General features: G+C 40.9%; 1 long non-coding RNA gene across 2 annotated transcripts; it reads left to right on the top strand.

Annotated features, from left to right (window-relative positions):
- Positions 1–323: 323 nt before the first annotated feature.
- LOC122540820 lies at positions 324–5,288 on the top strand. Of its 2 annotated transcripts, none has more exons than XR_006309424.1 (4): positions 324–378; positions 628–881; positions 3,742–3,830; positions 4,567–5,288. It is a non-coding gene; the product is annotated as an uncharacterized LOC122540820 (long non-coding RNA). The 2 variants fall into 2 exon arrangements; XR_006309423.1 differs by lacking the exon at positions 324–378 and adding an exon at positions 423–506.
- Positions 5,289–12,358: the final 7,070 nt, after the last annotated feature.

Consider the following 12,358-nt stretch of genomic DNA (forward strand, 5'->3'; position numbering starts at 1 on the left):
AATCCCATAGTTTTCTCTTTCTTCAATTGCCCCCTCACTTACATTGACAGTCATTTTCCACGACATCATCATCCTTTGGGAAACATATTTTGGAAATACAAGTTAAAGATATCGACAGTACTTAAGAGTTTGTGACTCCTCATTGTTGCAAGGATTACATTCTATGAACTGAAAAGCAGGATTAGGCTGGATTGGTAACATATTGACCAGCCCGGAATATATCTTCCAAATGGCTTCTAACTCAGCTTTAATGATTTAGCTGTGATTTAGTGATGCTCAGCTGTTTCTGCTGAAGTAATTCAGCCAGCTCCCCCAGCCCTTCACGTTAGGTTAGGCTGTGGGAAGATACCTTTAAAGAAGACTACACAGCTAGGTCAAGTAGGACAGTCGCTTAGAATTTCCTATATTTGTGGGGCATGGGCAGGAAGATGTGCAGGCTCTTACTTTTTTTGAATTGGTGAACCAAAGGTGAAACTCTTTTAGGGAAGTGACATCACAAAGGAAAGGTTGATGCATTGAATAATACATGATTCTGTACATTTTATTTCTAACAGACTTCTCTGCAGTCGTGATTGACATTTCTGCCTGATGGTTTTGATTCTGCAATGATTGTGCTTCCCTTGACAGGTCCCAACAGAATGTTTCTGCTGGTGAAATCTGAGAAAGTGTCCGTACGTTGCCAAGAAGAAATGAGATTTATTTGAAGGGATGACTTTACTTCCTGTCAACTGCACCTAAACTGAGGTCAAAACTCAACGTGTCAAAATATGCTGACTGAATACAACGAGCAAGATAGATATCTGTGCACTCTTCTCTTCAGCTCAGGCTTACTTCAACCAGGGTTCTATAGTTTAAACAAGTGCATTTAGGAATTTTTCAAGGTGAGGATTACCATCAATGGGAATCAGGTTGCCTCCATACCCACGGCTCTCAAATATTTTGATTGTCAGATCCATTTTTAAATAGATTAATAATCCTAGCTGTCCTTTCTATCTGTATTAGAATATTATATAAAATATGTAATACATTGAAAAACTTGAGCTTTGTCACCCATTCTTTAATTTTATACAGCACCTAAATATTTAAGACACTCCCTTTCTCTTCAACCAGGATGAGATTCTCTTTCCTTTGGCACGGTGGCTCAGTGGTTAGCTGCCAAATATCACCAGGGACTCCGGTTTGATTCCAGCCTTGGGGGACTGTCTCAGGGAGAATATGCAAACTCCACAGTGTCTGCGTGGATTTCCTCCTGGTGTTCTGGTTTCCTCTCTCAGTCCAATTATATGCAGGTTAGGTCAATTGTTCATGCTAAATTGCCCAGAGTGTTCAGGGATGTGTCGACCGGGTGGGTTAGCCATGGGAAATGCAGAGTTCCAATGAGGTGGTGGGTCTGGGTGGGATCCTCTTCAGAGGATTGCTGTGGACTTAATGGGCTGAATGGCCAGCTTCTATGCTGTAGGGATTCTATTTTATTCTTTGATGCACAGCACCTCCACTGGCATCTACCAGTTTACCTGTTGCCCTTGCTACTTATCTTTGAACTCCCTACTTAATAAAACTTTGTGCGTTGAAGGTGGAGTCGCAGGTAGATAGGGTAGTGAAGAAGGCATTTGGTATGCTTTCCTTTTAGTCAGAATATTGAGTATAGGAGTTCGGTGGTCATGTTGTGGCTGTACAGGACATTGGTGAGGCCACTTTTGGAATATTGTGTGCAATTCTGCTCTCCTTCCTATCGGAAAGAGGTTGTGAAACTTGAAAGGGTTCAGAAAAGATTTACAAGGATGTAGCCAGAGTTGGAGATATGAGCAATAGGGAGAGGTTGAATATGCAAGGGCTGTTTTCCCTGGAGCATTGGAGACTGAGGGGTGACCTTATAGAGGTTAATAAAATCATGAGGGGTATGGATAGGATAAATAGACAAGGTCTTTTCCCTAGGGTGGGGGAGTCCAGAACTAGAGGGCATAGGTTTAGGGTGAGAGGGGAAAGATATAAAAGCAAATTTTTCACATTGAAGGTGGTACATGTATGGAATGAGCTGCCAGAGGAAATGGTGGAGACTGGTACAATTGCAACATTTAAAAGGCGTTTGGATGGGTATATGAATAGGAAGGGTTTGGGGAGGGATATGGGCCAGGTGCTGACAGGTGGGACTAGATTGGGTTGGGATATCTGGTCAGCATGGACGGGTTGGAGCGAAGGGTCTGTTTCCATGTGGTACATCTCTATGACTCTATGACTACCTTCAACACATGCATAAAGAAAGGATCTCAAATATATCTTCTCTATGCTGATTTGGGATTGGCAATATGTCAGTTTGTAAGGGAACAAAGCAACAGTTAAAAAGTGAAGAGTGAGTGCAGTAGGAAGGGAAAAAAGAGAATCCTGAGGTACTGGGAAAGAAAAACAGATTAAACGAGGAAGTAAATGAGTTCGGTTTTCAACAGATTGGAGGGGGTAGCTGGGAAGAATGACACAGCATCATTCAGAAGGAGGACAAGGAGGCAGAAGAATATGCCAAATGCAGGGAGAAAGAGAAATTGCACAGGTTGTAGGAAGGAAATAGACCTATTGGCGCAGACAACTGCAAGAGCAGAGAAGATACAAGGAGGAAGAAATGATTGATCCAGCAAAGAAGGACTATGGACCACAAACTGGAAATATATCGATGATAGAAACATAGAAAATAGAAGCAAGAGTTGTGCTCTGATGAAGAGTCATCAAGACTTGAAATATTAGCTTGTTCTCTCTCTCTCTCTCTCTCTCTATGGATGCTGCCTGACCTGTTGTGATTTCTAACGCTTTTTGTTTGCAGGAGCAGGACTTGGTCATTGAACTCCTTGCACGTGCTCTGGCATTCATACAATCATGGTCGATCATCCAGCTCAGTCTCCTGTTCCCCCTTTCTCCCCATACTCTTTGATCCCTTTAACCCTAAGAACTGGGGAGTCCAGAACTAGCGGGCATAGGTTTAGGATGAGAGCAGAAAGATTTAAAAAGGGCAACTTTTTCATGTAGAGGATGGTGTGTTTATGGAATGAGTTGCCAGAGGAAATGGTGGAGGCTGGTACAATTACAACTTATAAAAGGCATCTGGATGGGTATATGAAGAGGAAGGCTTTAGAGGGATATGGGTCAAGTGCTGGCAAATGAAACTAGATTAGTTTAAGATGTCTGGTGAGCTGGACTGAAGGGTGTGTTTTCATGATGTACATTTCTATGGCTTTCTAACTATATCTAACTCCTTCTTGAAGACATTCAATTTTTTGGCCTCAACTGTTTTCTGTGGTAGCGAATTCCACAGGCTCTCCACTCTCTTTTCTTTTCACCTCAGAAACAATCAACAACGATGGGAATCAATAATCACACACAGAGATATAACGATTAACAATCAACTGTTGTAAACTCTCAGCCACCTTCCCACATGTGATATAAGAAAGAAGACAAATTTGTTGGTTGATGTTGTTTTTGTTTAGAAGTAAGAAGGAGCTCAGAGGACTACTGATGGAAAAAAAACTAACCTGAAAATAATTCTGTAATCAATTTGAGCTTAGACTTGCATGTGCTGCTTTTACAAGTTTGGATCCTTAGGCTGATGGCAAGTCTCTTGTTAAGGACATGTGCAGAATACTGCACTACTCATGATTTATTTAGTTCTCTGTCACTTAGTGATATATCTTCCTGCATTAACCAATCCCTCATGCTTTCTGCCACATTATTAGACTTTTTAAAACTTTCTTTCAGATGTTTAAAGCTACCTATTGGAGGAGAAACATGCATTCCTGCAATTTGAGCCACACATCACCTCAAGGCTAAATGTAGATAAGTTCAAAGTGTGTTTCATTTTATTTTGGCATCTTTAACTTGTAATTGAACTGGTGAATAATCTTGTCTACTGGACAGTCTTCTTTGTTCAGAATTGTTTTTTTTCCATTTCCTTTTCAAAATCTGCAATTTAATCTAACTGCTGACCATCCACCCCTTAGCTCAAGATAATTCTGCCCATTCCATGAAAGTCATCTCAAGGGAAAATCTCCTTGGAGTGCAAATCCATTTGACATACTGTCATAGATCAGCTGAAATATCAATCTGATGTATTCTACTTAATATTTGTGTCTTGGGTGTGCCATTGAATGTTTGTCTCTGATTCACTTAAAATTAAACAGAAATCAATCGGTAGATTTTTGTTTGCATCTTTTAAGTTTATCGTTGCCCTTTTCTTAGCTCTTTGTGGTTGAGTTATTTTTGAACATGAGAGGATTAATTATCTTCACAAAGCAACACAATCATCCAAACAACAATGTCACTACCACCCCCCCATGCAATGATGTTTCAACGTGAACTCTTAGATGAAGCTGGAAAATATGATTAAGAGAATATCATATCGATCTAAATGTTGCAATCCAATTTCCCTTCACTGCCCCTCTCACACTAAGTTTAATGTTCCCAATAGAGTTCCCAGGCTGACTTTTGAAGTGCAATTTTGCTTATTATTTGCTCCAATCTGTAAAATAATTTGATCAAAGCTCATGTTCAGCTATTTCTAATTCATGCATTATTTATTCACAGGGTGATGTCCACATGTCAAGTTGTAAGAATAAAGAAGCAGATGGAGCAACATGCAAATTAATAGAATTAGGGAGATTGATAAAAAGCTGACAGAATCACTTGATTCATCAGGACATTGATGCTATCTTCGACTGTGAGCATTGAGTTTCAGGATGTAAGAGGAGGAGGATTCAGTCAGGAAACAGAAAACAAACATTGCATCAGGGTCTGAGAGAGCTGGTCAACGTACTTGCAATTAGAATATCATAGGATTGTGAACATGCAAGGAACAAGTACCATTCACAGAGTAGGAGAACTGTACACGTGTAATGTCTGTGGATGAGATTTCAGCCAATCATCTGGTCTGTTGAGACACAAGTGCAGTTACAACTGGGAGAGACAGTGAACATGTGGGGACTGTGGGAAAGGATTCAGATCCACATCAGAGCTGGAAACACTGGATTCAGCAGGTGATAAACTATGGTGATGTCCAGAGCAGGGACCCCTGGCTGCAGTATACCTGAAGGGTGGACTTGTGGCAAGGTTCTCTTTGCTGTACTTGGAGTAGGGACTCCTTGAAGACCGGGAAACCTTGCAGAGTCACTGGAGTTGTGTTTGAAGACCCTTTATACAGAGGATGAGCTCCATTTTTTTTGTTGTTTTTGCAACTTAAAATGACACCAGATTGTGGTGAATAGACACTTTTCATTGTATCTTTCTGTATGTATATGTGACAATGAATAAATGGCTCAAATATTCCAACATTTAGGTTTGTTGATTTATTGACAACAGAAGGATTAAGAACCCAAGTGAAACATGTTTACATAAAGGTACCTCAGACCAGCCAGTTTCAACTCTTGGAGACCCTAACTTATCCATTGAAGTTCATCTCTAACCTTACTGTCAAAACATATCCTTCCAATACACATATGGTTTTCATTGAAGTTCATCCTACTACTCTAACTTTGCCATCAAGATGTCCTCCTGCTGAATCCCCAGTGTCTTAACTCATCCATCAGAGCTAATTTCTATGGTACTCACTTTCCTACTGAGAGTCATCACACTAGTTCACTAACTTCCCCAATAATCCTCTTCTGTCCAATTTTAACTCTCCTGTTATAGTCCAGTCTTATATCCATAGTTCATCCAGAACTCTCAATATTTATCAGAACAAACCTTTTAACAAGTGTAGATATGACATTCACATTCCAGTTTTAATCGCATTTTATTTTCTCCCCCATATTATTAACATTTCATCTGACTTCTCCTGTTTAGACAAAAGGCTCTTTGCACCCCCCCCCCCCCCTTCTACTTTTTCCCTCTCTCTGTAATGACATGGCTAAAATGGCAGACACCAGCTCGGCCACTGGAATTGATTGCAATCATGTCCCACCAATCTGCAAAGTAGCTCATGATTGCACACCAATAACAACTGGTATTTCCAATACACTTTGAATGCACTAAAGTCTCCCAAGGCACTGTGGATAGACATTGTATTTATGTACGTTCGTTAAAATAGGCAACACAATTAGTTTTTACAATAGTGTGCAGTTCATTATTGCAGTTTCAGTTTCATGGTTTTCTTCATCTTTAATCTGCAAACCATCTCCATTGGACATTGACCATGTTAAGGGTGCTATTTAAATGCAAATTGCTGTTGTAGAAATATGGGAGCAGGTGTAGGCCATTCAGCCTTTTGAGACTTTGCCACCACACAGTGACATCCCTGATTATCTGCATCTTTCTCTCATCCACATTGCTTGGCTTCAAATCCTTTCATAGCTTTGTCCAGCAGAAATCTTTCACTGTCGATATAAAGTTATTAATTAAGCCAACAATTGGGTGGCACGGTGTCTCAGTGCTGCCTCACAGTGCTAGGGACCCAGGTTTGATTCCACCCTCTGGCGTCTGTTTGGAGTTTGCACATTCTCCCCGTGTCTGCTTGGGTTTCCTCTGGGTGCTCCAGTTTCCTCCTACAGCCCAAAGATGTGCAGGTTTGGTGGAGGTCATGCTAAATTGCCCATAGTTGCCAGACATGTGCAGGCTAGGTGGATTAGCTATGGGAAATGCAGGGATGGGGTAGGGGGTGGGATGTTTGGAGGCCCTTTCTCTGAATCTTCCTTGACATCTATCAAGTGTAAAGTTTCAGGTTCCCCTTTGATACCTCGTATAATCTACGCATGCCTCCCAGATAGTTACATTGCCTAGAATTTACACTTTTGATTATTTCTTGGCTGCAGGTTGTCATTTTAAAAAGAAATGTTATCATTAAAAGTTCAATATGCCTGTAGGGTGATCTAGAGTTTTAGTTATGATCTATTGGCATTACAATAGGTTTGTTGTGAACTGAATCTATGGATTGGGATAGTAGAAACTGGAAAATTCTTTCCATCACATGGTTGACCAGTAATGAGGCACACTTTTACTCCCTGTCCCAGGAATAGTTTTTCAGGTTGATATTCATCATTCTGTGTTAAGAACACTCTTTTCTTGGCCATCGGGTTTTGGGGTGAACTTGGAGTGTTTGACTTAGAGGTAAGAAAGCCATTTGCTACATCATTAGAGCTCCTTAATGAAAGCAGTACTGTGGAGTAATTTATCCTATTGTATTAATATGCTTCACTATTGGACTTTGTGTCAACTTTCTTCAGCAGCTAAAAGAAGCGATGCCGATTTCAAAGCAACAAATCCAGCACAGACTGATCAGTAATCCATTTGTTTATACAAACCAGCTGCTTAAAACCTAATTAGACAATTCCCTTCTCTTTAATGTGAACTGTTCCCTGTAGCTTATTTTTGATTTGAACAATATGCACCTGGATGTGATGTTTTACTGATCTCCCAGAACTGAAATAGCAGAAGTTTAGATCTGTGTCAACATAATTCTTTGGGAGATTATAGGCAGGAGTTTGTCAGCTGCAGGAACTGAGGAAGGGATGTGCTTATCGTACAATTTTCTGACATTTTTTTTCTCATTTTCTCTGTGGATTCTCAAGTGATGCCCAATGCTTGTTCTGTTTGTTGGCTTGAGTGTTGATGATGATGAATTTTAACATCAGACATGAAACATTAACTTCTGTTTCTCTCTCCACAGATGCTGCCAGACCTCTGCATTTCTTCAGCATTTTCTGCTTCTATTTCTGTTTTCCACCATCCCCTGTATTTTGCTTTTATTCAGAACTGTATCATTATTCCTTCACTGTTTCTGGGCCAAATCCTTGGAGCTCCCTTACGAACAATACAGAGGTCCACCTCACATTCATGGAGTGTAATGATTCAAGAAGGCAGCTCACTTGTAGCTTTGCAGGGGCAATTAAAATCATAGTTATAGGCAGTCATATAATTCCTACAGTGTGAAAGCTGGCTATTCAGCCCATTGAGTCCATCCTGATCCTCTGGAGAGGTTCCCACCCAGACCTAGCCCCCTACCTTATCTCTGTAACTCTGCATTTCCCATGGCCAAACCACCTAACCTGCACATCTACCATCTGTAAAAGGAAACCCACAACTACATGGGGAGAATGTCTGTGTGGAGTATACACAATCAGCTGAGGTTGGAACTGAACCCAGGTTCCTGGTGCTGTGAGGTAGCAGTGCTAGCCACTGAGCTGTACAATCAGAGAAGGATAATAAAATGCTGCCCCAGCCAATGACACTCACATCCCATGAATGAAGGAGAGAGGTTTTATTGAACAATTAAAAACTAACATATTGTACAACAGGCCATTGATTTGGGACAAGCTTGTTCCATTCGTGGAGCAGCATGGTGGCTCAGTGGTTAGCACTGCCACCTCACAGTACCAGGGACCTGGGTTCAATTCCAGCCTCAGGCAACTGTCTGTGTGGAGTTTGCATATTCTCCCCATGTCTGTGTGAGTTTCCTCTCACAATCCAAAGATGTGCAGGTCAGGTGAATTGGCCATGCTAAATTACTCATAGTGTGAGGTACATATAAAGTTGGGGTGGGTTACTCTTCACAGGGTTGGTATGGATGTGTTGGGCCGATGGGACCTGTTTCCACACTGCAGGGGATCTAACCTAATCATTCTGCAAATTTTCAGACTCATGTCACTCCCATTGTCTTAATCAATGGATAACCCTGCATTATGAAAATCTTCTCTTTATCCTTCCAATTCTTTAGTATATGTTCTGAATTATGTGAGTCCAAACATCACCTGAAAAGCATGTAGCCTTCCCCTTTAATTCTAATGTGTTTGTACAAGGCTAAAACAACGTGTTGACATGATAAGACATGACATGACAGAACATTCAGAGGTCTTGAATGATAACCATTCCATAGCACTAATCTCATGGAGCAGGAACAATGTGTCTAATATTCCCTTGAGTAACTCTGCCAGTGCACATTCTCCCTATTGGTCTTCCAACATAAATTGGATGAGACACCTCCTTGTGGTAAAACATTGCTGCATAAATAAAATACTTTGTTGCTGTTTAACACTTAAATCCATCAGTTTGATTTAGACAGTATTTAAGCCTTGAAGTTCCCTTCAAGGGAAAAAGTGAATCGCGTTGGATGAACGGGAAGGGTGGCCTGTGTTCACAGTACAAAGAACAGGTCTGAATCCCCTGTTGTGAGCCATGAGCAGAGCAGGCAGTAGTGGGGAAGCAATGACACAGTGCTAATGTTATTGGACCAATGCTCTGAGGACATAACAACCATGGCAGCAGGTGGAATTTGAACTAAAGGAACACAGGAACAGGAGTAGACCATTCACTCCCTCAAGCCTGTTCCACCATTCACTGAGATCATGGTTAATCTGTGGCCTAGCTCCATATTTAGTAATAGTCTTGAAATATTAAAAACAAAGCTAGTTTAATGGTGAGCAAGTAACCACTGTTGTAAAAGCCTGTCTGGTTCACCAATGCCCTTTCAGGAAGGAGATTTGCTTTTCTTACCTGGTCTGGCCTTTGTAACCCCAGATCCCAGATGCACAACATTCCTGATGAAGGACATATGCCCGAAACATCAACTCTCCTGTTCCTCGGATGCTGCCTGACCTGCTGTACTTTTCCATAATTTGGTTGACTCAAAACTGCTCTCTAGATAATTAATGAAGCACAATAAATACTGGCCTAGCCAGTGATGCCCAATCGCGGGATAGAATAAAGGAAAAAGGAAATAGCTCTGTTACTGGCTTGCAAACTGGTTGGGCATGTGCCAGGAAAAATAGGAGGGCAAATTGAGCAAAGTAACAGGCCCTGATAGACCAGGAGATAGATCACTGACTGCCTGGGGCAGACAGAATGCCCCAAGGTCTGGGATCTGCTGGTTATATTTATTTTGCCAGATATTTTTAGCCTGTGAATTTGGACCTTATTGTATGTGGGAAAAGTCCAGAAAAATTGTGTCTGTAAGGTGTTCCTATTTGGAGCCTGATCCAATCTGCACTCACCCAAACCCACAGTGGCTTCCTCATCACACAACTGCTTTCTCCCAGTTACTCAGGCTTCAGAATAGCATACTCTCCTTCAATCATCTCTCCTCAGATGAAGTTCACTTCTCTGTTATCAGTCTCACACATTATTGCCTCCCACATACTCTGTCAGTCCACTGATCATTTAGTATTTTCTGTCTATCTCTTGTCTGTCTTTCGCATTCTATGACACCTGCAACATTGACACTTTTGGCTGACTCCTGTTGGCTCTCCATTCATCTCTTTGATGTCCTTTTACTTCAATTTCTTTCTTCTTCCTGGAGTAATTAAACTCCTGTGGCTCTGTGATGTCTAACTTATCCATACAGTACAAAAGGTTGACCTCTCTCTCGTGTTGATAAACTGATGTACTATAAACAGCCAAGTGATTTCAAGAATCCAAAACAATCTTGCACATACTAGCCAACCTCAGTTACTGTAAACACATTACAATGGTGTGTCCAGATTTACAATGCAGTTGGTTAAGAGAGCAGCATCACATCATAACAGGAATTGCTCATGTCAACTCACCAGGTACTCTGGACCTTTGGATACTCTTTCTCCCTTGAGGAAGTTTATTAATGTACAGCACAATCACTTTGGTTTCTAGGGCTAAGTAAATATTAATAACTCAGTGTGAAATCCAAAGTTAATGTTGTTGAGTTGTTGATAGGATGTCAGTAGATTATATCTAACCTGAACAAGCATCAAACCGGTTGTGGCTCAGCCAATAATAATTTTATCCTTGATTTACAAGGTATTGTGGTCAAATCCCTGCCCAGGACTTCAGTACAAATATCAAGGCCGGCACTACAGTGTTGTGTTGATGATGTGGAAGTTCCGGTGTTGGACTGGGGTGTACAACGTTAAAAATCACACAACACCAGGTTATAGTCCAACAGGTTTATTTGGAAGCAGTAGCTTTTGGATCTATCTGATGAAGGAGCAGCACTCCGAAATTTAGTGCTTCCAAATAAACCTGTTGGACTATAACCTGATGTTGTATGATTTTTAATTGTGTTGTATTGAGGCAGTGCTGTTTTTTGGGTTAGACATTTAGTCAATCCTCCATTCACCCTTTCACTATTTTGAAGAGGGATTGGCCAATATTTCTCTCTCAAAATAATCGTAACAGATTTTTGCTTGTGGGAGCTTGCTGTGCACAAACTGGCTGCGATGGTTCATTACACTTTAAAAGTTGGTTGTAAACTAGTTGTAAAGTATTTTGACATGATGATGGTGAAAGTCGCCAAATAGATGCAACATTTTTTTTAAACTGCGAGCTTTTTTCTGTAGCTGGCTAATCTGAGAATGCTGAATGTGGGGATATTAGAGAGAGCTTTGCTGTGTAGCAGACCCATGCTCTGCCTCAACTAGAGTTCTTTTAAAATTTGATTTCTCTTCGCATCAGTGAAAATAGTAGTTACAGATGTGTTTATCTCATTATGATGTTAGTTATTTTTCTCCGCTGAAGGTCTTGTTTCCTTTCTGGGATATGTGCTTTGGGTGTAGCTCAATCGAAATGCTTGGCCTGGACAATGACTTGGGATGGGCTATTTGACTGCAGTAGGCAGTACTGCTGACCTCCGTACCTCACCTATTCATGAAAATCCAATCGTTGGTCTTTGAATAGTAATCAGGTGCAGGGAAGCTAATAATAGCACCATCTCCCTTGAGATCAATAAACTGAGCACAGCCCAAGAAGGGAAGAAATTGAAAGGAAAGATAGGATTTTGAACATTTGAAACTTGAGATGGTAATATTTTAAATTTCTCAGAAGAATCCAGTACACGAGGCTGAACAATTTAAATAGGTCTCCTTTAGGCCCAAGGAAGTTGATTGGCCTTCCTTTAGTGGTTGCCACCTGATTAAGAGGACATTTATGCTTTTAAAGTACCAACACTAATTTCCTGCTGCAAGTTTCATTTCAGGATTTTAACATGCAAATTCAGTAAGCTCTTCAAAATAGTTGGGGAAGGTTGAGGAGGAGCAGCTATTTTCATAAGGCAAACGGCAAGATAATACAACTCAGTCAGTAACAAACAAATTGCTGGAAAAACTCAGCAGGTCTGGCATCATTTGTGGAGAGAAAACAGAACTAACCTTTTGGGTCCAGTGACCCTTCCTTAGAACTGTACTGAGCCTTCTGAAGAAGGGTCACTTGACCCGAAAGGTTAACTCTGCTTTCTCTCCACAGTTGCTGTCAGACCTGCTGAGTTTTTCCAGCAAATTCTGTTTTTGTTTTTGCTTCTGAATTCTAGCATCCGCAGTTCTTTTGGATTTCAATCAGTAACTTGTGGTGATTCGCAATTGCTGGAATATCCCTGGATGATTTGCATATTCATAATGACAAGTGCTATTAACTGTGCTTGTTTTAT

This window comes from Chiloscyllium plagiosum, chromosome 36 (genome assembly GCF_004010195.1).
Source record: "Chiloscyllium plagiosum isolate BGI_BamShark_2017 chromosome 36, ASM401019v2, whole genome shotgun sequence".
Classification (NCBI taxonomy): domain Eukaryota; kingdom Metazoa; phylum Chordata; class Chondrichthyes; order Orectolobiformes; family Hemiscylliidae; genus Chiloscyllium; species Chiloscyllium plagiosum.